General features: G+C 36.1%; 1 long non-coding RNA gene across 1 annotated transcript in view; it reads left to right on the forward strand.

Moving 5' to 3' along the window:
* Nucleotides 1-510: 510 nt before the first annotated feature.
* LOC118764934 overlaps nucleotides 511-12461 on the forward strand; it is a 16459-nt gene continuing 4508 nt past the window's right edge. Inside the window, exons 1-2 of the long non-coding RNA XR_005000773.1 lie at nucleotides 511-625; nucleotides 9581-9586. This is a non-coding gene — a long non-coding RNA (uncharacterized LOC118764934). The remainder of the gene's footprint in view (nucleotides 626-9580; nucleotides 9587-12461) is intronic.

Here is a 12461-nt window from a genome sequence, read left to right on the forward strand (position 1 = left end):
ATATATACATACATATATACATACATACATATATACATACATATATACATATATATATACATATATATATACATATATATACATATATATGCATATATATATACATATATATACATATATATGCATATATATACATATATACGCATATATATACATATATACACATATATATACATATACACATATATATATACATATATACACATATATATACATATATATACATATATACACATATATATACATATATACACATATATATACATATATACACATATATATATATATATACATACACATACAAACATATAAAATAAATATTAAGTACAGGACATCACCACTGAGTGAAAAATACATAATCACCCGAGAGGTAAGCAGTATAGGATAAAATATCAAAAGAAGATAACTCGCTTGTCAGTTGTCGACTGTTTTACTCCTCCCCATTTCATGCTTTTAATGACAAGACAGGAAAACGTCATACGAGAGCAAGATCCATCGAAAAAGTTTAAGAATGCAAAATTTGTGGAGAGTCAGGGCTTCAAATAAACAAACAACAACAGAGTGGATGTACAAAGTAAACAATCGATGAAGACAAACATTAAGGGCGGTTAAGCCAAAACGAATTGTAGTGGGTAACGCCTGGGAGAAATTTTTAACACTACCAAATATGACTGTTTTTGAACTAATACCTTTCTGTGTATGTATATACAGAAACTTCCAAACAAACAGGATTTTTAATGGAATCCTAATATATTCTTTTGAAACTTTGTTTCGTATTTTCTGAAGATATTTCTTTGCAAACTGTTTTTAACATTTTCTTTTTATTATCAAATGTATTGTAATATTTTGTGACAACCAGTACTTAACACAACAAAGCTTTTACAAAGCTTTACATTTTACTTTTGACAATCTTTTTCTAAAAAAAGTGAAACCGGTCAAGTGAATAAACATCTTTAAAATTGCATTTTCAAACCTTCTTTCATATATATTTCCACTCGTACGGTACCTTACAATTTCACTTTGCTATATATATATATATATATAACCAAGACATTTGAAATTTTATTCCCGATGTAATCAGTAAGACTAAGCACGTGTCTGTCTTGACACAGTGAGCTGGGGTTAGTCTTGCGGTTTGCATCTCAAGGACCGAATGTACTGAAGAAGTCACGGACACTTCAATTATGCAAGTAATTCTTTTGTTAAGACCGAAACCGAGGTATGCATTTAAGTCTGTTTTTTATTTAATTTTTCATATGTCCTGCCCGCCAAATTTGGTTCTGGTGTTCGCTGAATTCTTCCTCTAGAGAATTTCCCTTGTAGTTTGATCGTTTATGATCTATTTCTAGCATTCTGGCCGGCTACCTAGCAGGCCAGCCCTGCCAATATACACATATATTTGAATTTTCTCTGACTCCTCAGATTTTTTGAATGCTGGACTACTGGTTTTAAATTGATATTAAAATTAATATTAATTTATCTCCCTCAATTTTTAAATATTTAAATAAATACGTTCCCTAGTAGTAAGCTTTACCCGCAGTGAATTATTCACTGCAGCCCTTCGCTTCAGGAGTCTCTTAGCGCGCCGGAACCAAGACATTTGAAATTTTATTCCCGATGTAATCAGTAAGACTAAGCACGTGTCTGTCTTGACACAGTTAGCTGGGGTTAGTCTTGCGGTTTGCATCTCGAGGACCGAATGTACTGAAGAAGTCACGGACACTTGAATTACGCAAGTAATTCTTTTGTTAAGACCGAAACCGAGGTATGCATTTAAGTCTGTTTTTTATTTAATTTTTCATATGTCCTGCCCGCCAAATTTGGTTCTGGTGTTCGCTGAATTCTTCCTCTAGAGAATTTCCCTTGTAGTTTGATCGTTTATGATCTATTTCTAGCATTCTGGCCGGCTACCTAGCAGGCCAGCCCTGCCAATATATACATATATATATATATATATATATCATCATCCTTAAATGCTTTTATGTTCATCATCATGCTTTTATGTTCCACCACAAATGCATTTTACAGAACTCTGGTAGATCAATCATCACTGGAAGGGGTCCGGTCTTGACTTTTCTGCTGCAAAATACAGGTCTTCTTCAGTACAGTAAAGTGTCAGGCATCTCAGTTCTTTGTCATCTATCTGTCTGTCTGTCGATCTATCTATATCTATCATCATCATCATCGTTTAACGTCCACTTTCCATGCTACACACACACACGCACATATATATATATATATATATATATATATATATAATATATATATATCATCATCCTTAAATGCTTTTATGTTCATCATCATGCTTTTATGTTCCACCACAAATGCATTTTACAGAACTCTGGTAGATCAATCATCACTGGAAGGGGTCCGGTCTTGACTTTTCTGCTGCAAAATACAGGTCTTCTTCAGTACAGTAAAGTGTCAGGCATCTCAGTTCTTTGTCATCTATCTGTCTGTCTGTCTGTCTATCTATCTATATCTATCATCATCATCATCGTTTAACGTCCACTTTCCATGCTACACACACACACGCACATATATATATATATATATATACATACATACATATACACACATACATTCACAAATCTGAATGAATGATGGATATATACATATGCATACATTTAGGCACACACATACAGATATATCAAACATTCAAATGAAGATGGAGATTTATACTGTTCTTTCCCTTTTTTTTTTTTCAAATGAAAGCCGAAGAATCTGGTCTTCATATGTAAGCTTAATGTAAGCTGGTGAGTTTGCAGAATCGTTGGCACACCAAGGAAAATGCTTAGTGGCATTTCGTATATCTTTACATTCTCAGTTCAAATTCCACCAAGGTTGGCTTTGCAGGGTTGATAAAATAAGTACCAGTTGAATACTGGAGTTGATGTAATCAATTTACCTCCTCTCCCAAAGTTGTTGGCCTTGTGCCAAAATTTGAAATCAGTCGGTAAATAAGGTAAACAACAGGAACTGATAAAGTAGACGTTACCTGTGTAATGACAACGACCTGAAACTGGTTTTATATCTCATTTTAATTACAGAGTAAACGAGTTGTTATTTCAGCAAATATAGCCTTGCCAATTTCCAATTACTTGTCAATAACTCCCATCTCCCAGCAATGAAGCTAAAAGTCGTTAACCCTTCGTTACCATATTTCTAGTGTAATATACATCATTTCGGTGTTTCAATTAATTTAGAAAATAATCCAGAATTCAGAGGGATTTAGGAAAATATCTCAATAAGTTGCTGTTTACAACATAACAGAAGGTTCTTAGAAGAATTATGATAACAGGTTTTAATTATCATCATCATCATCGTTTAACGTCCACTTTCCATGCTAGCATGGGTTGGACGGTTCAACTGGGGTCTGGGAAGCCAGGAGGCTGCACCAGGCCCAGTCTGATCTGGCAGAGTTTCTACAGCTGGATGCCCTTCCTAACACCAACCACTTTGAGAGTGTAGTGGGTGCTTTTTACGTGCTACCGGCACAGGTACCAGACAAGGCTGGCAAAAGGCCACAATTGGATGGTGCTTTTTACATGCCACCGGCACGGATATAATATGAACAATTTTAAATGAGAGATTTTCTGTCAGGTTAGTAGGGGAAGCGTTAATGAAATACTCTGCAAAATATCAAAATATAGAATTCTCCACATAAATTCATGTTTTTAAAGACCTTAGCAATATGCTGATGTTTCATATGGCATAGTAACATATCATAAAAAACTGAGTGAATGTCATTTACTCTGTAGTCTAACTATGGTCATTAGATCTTAATTATGAGATAATAATCTTTTTTGGATTACCGTAAATCCTCGAGTATAATCAGCATTTTTTTCCCAAAATTTAAAGGTCAAAATCCCTAGTGCATATTATATACGAGGTTAAAAATGAAAAACATTTTCTAAGCAATGTCCGAGTCTCTATTTGCTGTCCAGCAATGTTTACTCAGAGGCATTTTGTGATGTCGGGCGTGAAAATACCTTAAGCTAAGCCTGAAAGCAATGAAGTCATAAAGAGATCATCCATAACTTGCAGTAAACAACATTTATTAAAATGAAAGTATCCAGAACACAGAATAACCTGTAACAAAAACAATTTGCAAACATATTTACATTCCCATATAACAGTTAAGAACATCACCATTATTGTATTACGCATGCACGGAAGTGTTTGTTCAACTAGGTGCTGCTGGCTTAATTACGCACGACTCAGATTAGAGAAGGGGTGCGTATTATACACAAGGTTTAGGTTTTTCAGAAGTACAGCCCCCTAAAAATCCCCTGCATATTATACTCAAGGGCAGACTATACTTGAGGATTTACGGTATCCTGTGTGCAAAAACCCATCAAGGAAAACTGGGATGCTGAAGTGCACTGGCGCCTGAACTGCCAGAAATCAAACTGCTTGGAAAATGATCTCCAGACGATGTGCAGGTTAACGATATCAGTTTGACTGATTACATTGCAGTGAAAGAAAAATATTCTGAATATTTACCCCATAGTGCTGGCAGATACCAATTGGAAAGGTTCCGTAAGGCTCAGTGTCCAATTGTTGAGAGATTGGTTTGTTCTCTTATGATGCATGGATGTAATAATGGCAAGAAACTGATGACAATGCATGTAGTAAAGCATGCTTTTGAAATCATTAATTTACTTGCAGGAGATAATCCGCTGCAGGTGTTGGTAGTAGCAATTATAGACAAACTGTTCCAAAATTTTTGACTTTGATACTTAGTACCGTTTCATTGAGGGCCAGTGCTTAAGTACTGACACTCCATCGATTATCACAATGAGGATTCCATTCGATCCGGTCAATGGAACAGCCTGCTCATGAAATTAACGTGCAAGTGGCTGAGCACCCCACAGAAACGTGTACCCTTAATGTTGTTCTCAGGGAGATTCAGCATGACACAGAGTGTTTCAAGGCCGGCCCTTTGAAATAGGGGTACTATTCATTTTGGCCAGCTGAATGGACTGGAGCAATGGGAAATAAAGTGTCTTGCTTAAGGACACAACACATCGCCAGGAATTGAACTCTCAACCTTACGATCATGAGCCGAACACCCTTACCACTAAGCCATGCACCTAAGGTAATTAAGCCACATGCTAGAGTATTTAGTACCTTAAGCCAGTCCTACAAAGTGTGTCCCCTTTTCCTACTTATGACTAACAAGTGAAAAACAACCACAAGTAATTGCTTATATTATATGACATACAATGGATCTGCGAGTGAGGGTTCAATTTTCAGCAAATGCTAAAACATTATTCAAATTACTTTTATCTTTTTCATGCTTCAGTCAACAGACTGTGGCCATGCTGTGGCAGAGCTTTGAAAGACTTAGTCAAACAATTTAACTCCAGGATTTTTATTTTCATTTTTATTCAAGTCTGCTACTTATTTTATTGGTCTCCTTTGCTAAGGAAATATTTTTCATTTTTAACCTTGTATAGAGTACACACTAGGGAGTTTGACCTTTAAATTTTGGGGAAAAAATGTGGATTGTACTTGAGGATTTACGGTATTTCTACATCCCAGTGAATCATGCATCCTTCCATCCATCCGTACATACATACATACATACATACATACATACATACATACATAAACACCTGAATATACGTACATACATGTATACTCACTTAAATGCATTCGTACATAAATACATACATACATACGTTCATGACAGGCTTATGTCAGTTTCCATTTTTCAAATCGAACTCACAGGGCTTTGGTTGGGCCAAGGCTATAGTAGATGACACTTGCCCAAGGTGTCATGCAGTGGGACTGAACCTGAGAGCATGTGGTTGGTAAATAAACTTCTTACTAAACACCCACTCTTGCACTTACAATAAATCTCTGTCAACACACATGAATAGAGAGGCTGAGTTTAAAATATTACACTTTGAACAAGCAAAGCAGCTATTTCTGAAATTTCTATAAGAGATGCATGTGGTAACTCTAATGAAAAGTAATGCTTGTTGCCACTTCAACATGGCCACTCAGTACAGAAGAATGTTACTACTATTTTTTAAGCCCAGGAGAACATCTCCAACTGGTTAACAGCACAACTTGTGTCCGATATGTTGCATGCAGGGGAGTGAACCCCCACATCTAGCAATTTTTATTTATTTATCTACATTTTTTGAAAATTCGCTATTTGTAGTTATGTTAAGAAATTTTGCTTAAGTTGTTCTGAATTTGTGGTGCAGGAGTGGCTGTGTGGTAAGTAGCTTGCTTACCAACCACATGCTTCCAGGTTCATTCCCACTGCGTGGCACCTTGGGCAAGTGTCTTCTACTATAGACTTGGGCCGACAAAAGCTTTATGAGTGGATATGGTAGATGGAAACTGAAAGAAGCCCGTCGTATATATGTATATATATATATATATATATATATATGTATGTATGCATATGTTTGTGTATCTGTGTTTGTCCCCCCAACATCGCTTGACAACCAAAGGTGGTGTGTTTACACCCCTGTAACTTACCAGTTCAGCAAAAGAGATTGATAGAATAAGTACTAGGATTACAAAGAATAAGTCCTGGGGTTGATTTACTTGACTAAAGGCGGTGCTCCAGCATGGTCGCTGTCAAATGACTGAAACAAGTAAAAGAGTAAAAGAGTACCTACAGATTTTAGCAGAGTAGACAACTGCCAGGTCTATCTAAAGCATGGCACTGGCCCTGATTTTATAAATGGTAAAAACATCTGATGAGAGATCAAACAACAGAAGCACATTTGCTCATTCTTCAATAGAGTGAAACCAAAAGCTAAGATTACTCTTTTACTCTCTTTTACTTGTTTCAGTCATGTGACTGTGGCCATTCTGGAGCATCACCTTTAGTCAAGCAAATCGACCCCAGGACTTATTCTTTGTAAGCCTAGTACTCATTCTATTGGTCTCTTTTGCCAAACTGGAACATAAACACACCAGCATCAGTTGTCAAGGGATGTTGTGGGGACAAACACAGACACACAAACGTATACACACATACACACACACACACACATATATATATAATATATATATATATATATATATATATATGGAAAATAGTTTTGTCTGTGGCAGATGCTCAGGAGCAATAAACACTGAAAATGTGCAGAGACCAACTTCTTCCACGTTCCATGGAGAAAAACTAGAAGTAGTTGATAGCTTCCGCTACCTAGGTGATCAAGTCAGTAGCGGGGGTGGGTGTGCTGAAAGTGTAACTGCTAGAGTAAGAATAGCCTGGGCAAAGTTTAGAGAGCTCTTACCCCAGCTGGTGACAAAAGGCCTCTCGCTCAGAGTAAAAGGCAGACTGTATGAGGAATCTTGGGGTTAGTAGCCCCTGCTCTTAACCACAGGCTACTAACCCCAAGATTCCGAGTTTGATACCAAGCATTGACCTGAATAATAATAATAATAATAACATTGAAAAATACCTTAGGAATGAGAACCCAGGTTTGAAATTTCCCCGAGACACCTGATGAAGGCTGGAGGGTATATCAGCCGAAACGTTGTATTAACAACAAATAAGATGAGGACAAATATCTGTCAAATGTAAATAATGCAATTCAAAACAGTGTGAAAAAGTAGGCATTCCATTTGGCAGAGTAACCTGAATGCTGAAGGGCTGATGATTTCTAACACTGCCACAAGCCACAAATTTGTAAAGGAGGTCCACGGTTACAGGTATTGATAACGTTCATTCTCCCTTTTCTCATTAGGAAGTGCGCGACTCAGTCTATCACCTTTATACAGTCTAGGCCTGTCGATCTTGCTAAGTTGATCCCGAATCCTCCATTCGGTCTCTTTAACTTAAACCAATGACCCTGTAGCGAACTTGACCTTACTTTTGTGGTGCACCTGAGCACTGTATACAATAATTTCATTATTATCAATATAATTGATTGCATTGATCCCAATATATAAATGGCAATTATTGACTCCAGAATAATGGAAGAAGAGATAAAATCCTTGTAAACTTTGCACTTAAGATTCTGCTTCAGATAATGAATGAGTTGTGTGTGGTTTTAAGAAAGTTCATTAAAAGAAGGAATGGCCAACACCAGTTAGGGAGGTTGTCTGTCAACAAGGAGGTGAGGGTATCAGGGAGGCCTGACTTGGTGGCCCATGCCGGTGGGAATGGTACCATACTCTCTCTCTCCCTCGTAGGGGAAATAGAACAGAGTAGAAAAAATTGTATTTCTGACTGAAATATATTTTCGATAGATACCCCAATCCTTCTCGTTGTCTTAAAACCCATTAACATAATTGTATGCGATAGAGAGAGGGGGGAGAGGAAAGGGTGAGAGGGCATAAACAGGCGGTGGGGGATGTGTTAGTGATCGTAATCTAGCAATAATAGCAATAATGATAATTTATTTTATCGACTGAAAAAGAGAAATTCCTCACACAACGTCACAACTAAGCAGAATGCAGTAGCAAGTGAGTTACCTCCCTTGGATAGCGATATCTATTTGCGGCATTTTCTAGCAAATCAGATTAAGCAATTTAAAATAAAAACAACGCGAAAGGCCAAAGGCATAGATTCTCTGATTATTGATTGCAATTACTGCAGTGGGTACTACAGTGAGTCTTGGTATTTTCTAGTAATTGAGATATGAAAACCAAGTAGCAATTTATTGCTACTGACAAGAGCAGCTCACTTTAAATTAATGCCTGGCCAAAATCTGTCTATTTCACACAGAGGCAGGCTTTTATTAAACTGACAATTGATAAATCTAGAAGAATTTAGAATTAATTTCTTTGTTTCCCAAGTAGTTTTCCCAGTTTATGCAAAGTGTTCGATTTTCTTGGTTGTAAACAAACTCTTCATAATGCCATGTCAGAGCCGTTACTGACTGACAACCGGTTCGTTAGCCAATGGCTATGCTGACGACGGATGAGATGATGGAGGTTTAATTATTCAGTCGATTACTTATGGGAAACAGACGGGAAAGAAAAATAGATTTAACAACAGAAATTAGCATAAATATCATTAATTTTTGAATATTGAATTCTCTGTGGAGATCTGGTGAAGATGGATATGAAATAATTGCTACTTGTCAGTTGATCTCTGAAGTTCTCTTGGCATAGTCCTCTCTTCCAAGTCTTCTATGTTTCAACACAAAAATATCTACCATCCTTTATACACTGTACTTCATACAAAATTCTCAATCTAGGTTACCCATATATCTATATCTGATATTATTCTTTTTTTTTTCTTCTTTTTTTTCTTTTTTCTTTTGCATCTTTGTATCTTAGACACTAAACATTTTTCATTTCAACACTTTTTTTTCAGGTCTACTGAAAATCTCAAATGACTTTCCCTACCTCTTTGCAACCAAAGAAGCATCAACAAGAAATAACAGCCAAATCCTGCTCAACTCACATCCCATATATTTTTGGCTTCTCTTTGCACCCATTAAAACTAAATGGTAAAATTGAAATATTTACCAAGAGTCCATTATAATAATAATAACGAAATTATTGTATACAGTGCTCAGGTACACCACAATGCTCAGGTGCACATTTTGCGAGAAAGAAAGAAAAAAATGAAAGGATACATTAGATAATGTAGTCCAAAGTATACAGTGCATAGAGCAGAGGGGGGAGCACAGGGCCATGGCTGGAATGGCTTTGATTAAGGGTCCATTCAATCAAGACTGCTATGTAACTAAACAGCAGCAACTTACAATATTTCAATTACCCAGAGAAAGAAGAATAGCTTTGTAGTAATAAAAGAAGCAGCTAAATAACATACAAAAACCATTTTTTATCTTTGAAATAAAAACCAATAAAGCTGAGGTGAAAAACCTAAGAACATTTCCCAGATGCAGATGGCAGTGTCACCATTACAACTTTAAACAGATTGACACTGATCAACTGTACGTACTCTATATGAAAGAGAGTACATTGTCATTCGGTCTTCAATTTGTGAATTCATTGCTGCTCCTCGACAATAGCAACTAGACAGTGTAATCAATAAGTTGTTATTGAACCTTAATCAGTATTTGTTTTTTCCAATTACCTCACTCCTACATAAAACTCTACGTCTGATACGTAAGACACACAACTACTATTTCCCATTCAATTACCCTTACTCTCTTTTACTTGTTTCAGTCATTTGACTGTGGCCATGCTGGAGCACCGCCTTTAGTCAAGTAAATCAACCCCGGGACTTATTCTTTGTAAGCCCAGTACTTATTCTATCGGTCTCTTTTGCCGAACCGCTAAGTGACGGGGACATAAACACACCAGCATTGGTTGTCAAGCAATGCTAGGGGGACAAAGACAGACACACAAACATATACACATACACACACACACACATATATATATATACATATATCTGACGGGCTTCTTTCAGTTTCCATCTACCAAATCCACTCAGAAGATTTTGGTCGGCCCGAGGCTATAGTAGAAGACACTTGCCCATGGTGCCACGCAATGGGATTGAACCCGGAACCATGTGGTTGGTAAACAAGCTACTTATCACACAGCCACTCCTACGCCTAAGTTTTTGTTTTTTCCAATTACCTCACTTCTACATAAAACTCTACGTCTGATACATAAAACACACAACTACTATTTCCCATTCAATTAATGTATTTAAACTAAACAATTTCCTAAATAGGTGTTAACGATTATCCTAAAGCATATAAAGATGGTGTGAAAACATCTCTGATCACGAAAACATCAAGGCAACCTAGCTCTATCATAACAAATTCTTCAAACTCCTTCTCCACACACGAATATAACGGAGTCTTTACAAACATGACCCCACCCTGCCCACCAGCATTCCATTCCAAGAATAATATCAAGCTCTCTATTCCTGCCAAAAACTAAATGTCCAAAATTTGAAATAAGTGACAGAAAATATTGTAATAATCATCTTCCACAACTTAAATCTCTCTCATATATATATATATATATACATATATCATGCATATCTGAGTGTGTGTGTGTGTGTGTATATATATATATATATATATGGACGTCTATATATATATATATATATATATATATATATATATATATATATATATATATGGATGTGTGTGTGTGTATATATATATATATATAGATATACATATATATATGTATATATACATACATCCATAAATATAAATATATATATATATGCATGCATGTATGTATATATATTATATAATATATATATATATGTAGTGTATATATATATATGGAAGTATGTACATATATATAGGGATCTATATATTATATACATATATATATATTTATATATATATATATATTATATATATATATATGGATGTATGTACATATATATAGGGATCTATATATATATACATATATATTTATATATATATATATATATATGGATGTAATATATATATATATGGATGTGTGGTGTGTATATATATATATATACACACACACAATATGTGACCTCATGAGTACCGCTGGCGATTTTTTTCCTCTGTCTTCCCTTCTCGGGATCTTTCCTTCTCCTATGTTTCCAATGAAGAGCTCCACTCGAAACGTTAAACCCTCCTTCTTCCCTTCTTTCCTGAGCGTCCAATATTACTTTATTTGTTCCACATCCTCGCGTTGTTGTTTTTTTGGGTTTTCTTGTTTGGATTAACTATATATATATATACAGATATACACATATATATATATACAAATATACACACACACACGCATATGTATATATATGCGTAGGAGAGGCTGTGTGCTAAGTAGCTTGTTTACCAACCACATGGTTCCAGACTCAGTCCCACTGCATGGCAACTTGGGCAAGAGTCTTCTGCTATAACCTTGGGCCAACCAAAGCCTTGTGAGTGGATTTGGTAGACGGAAACTGAAAGAAGCCTGTGGTATATATGTATGTGCATATATGTGCGTGTTTGTGTGTCTGTGTTTGTCCCCCCAACATCGCTTGACAACTGATGCTGATGTGTTTACATCCCCATAACTTAGCGGTTCGGCAAAAGAGACCAATAGAATAAGTACTAGACTTACAAGGAACAAGTCCTGGAGTCGATATATATATACTCTTTTACTTTCTCTTTACTCTTTCACTTCTTTCAGTCATTTGACTGCCGCCATGCTGGAGCACCGCTTTTAGTTGATCAAATCAAACCCAGGACTTATTCTTTCTAAGCCTACGGGGACATAAACACACAGCCATCGGTTGTCAAGCGATGTCGGGGAGACAAACATAAACAAACACACACACACATATGCATACATATATATACATATATACGACAGGCTTCTTTCAGTTTCCATCTACCAAATTCACTCACAACGCTTTGGTCGGCCCGATGTTATAGCAGAAGACTCTTGCCCAAGGTGCCACGCAGTGAGATTGAAACGGAACGGTGTGGTTGGTAAATATGCTACTTAGCACACAGATACGCCTGACACCTATATTTATATTATATATAATATATATATATATATTATATATAAGG

This window comes from Octopus sinensis, linkage group LG9 (assembly GCF_006345805.1).
Source record: "Octopus sinensis linkage group LG9, ASM634580v1, whole genome shotgun sequence".
NCBI classification, from domain to species: domain Eukaryota; kingdom Metazoa; phylum Mollusca; class Cephalopoda; order Octopoda; family Octopodidae; genus Octopus; species Octopus sinensis.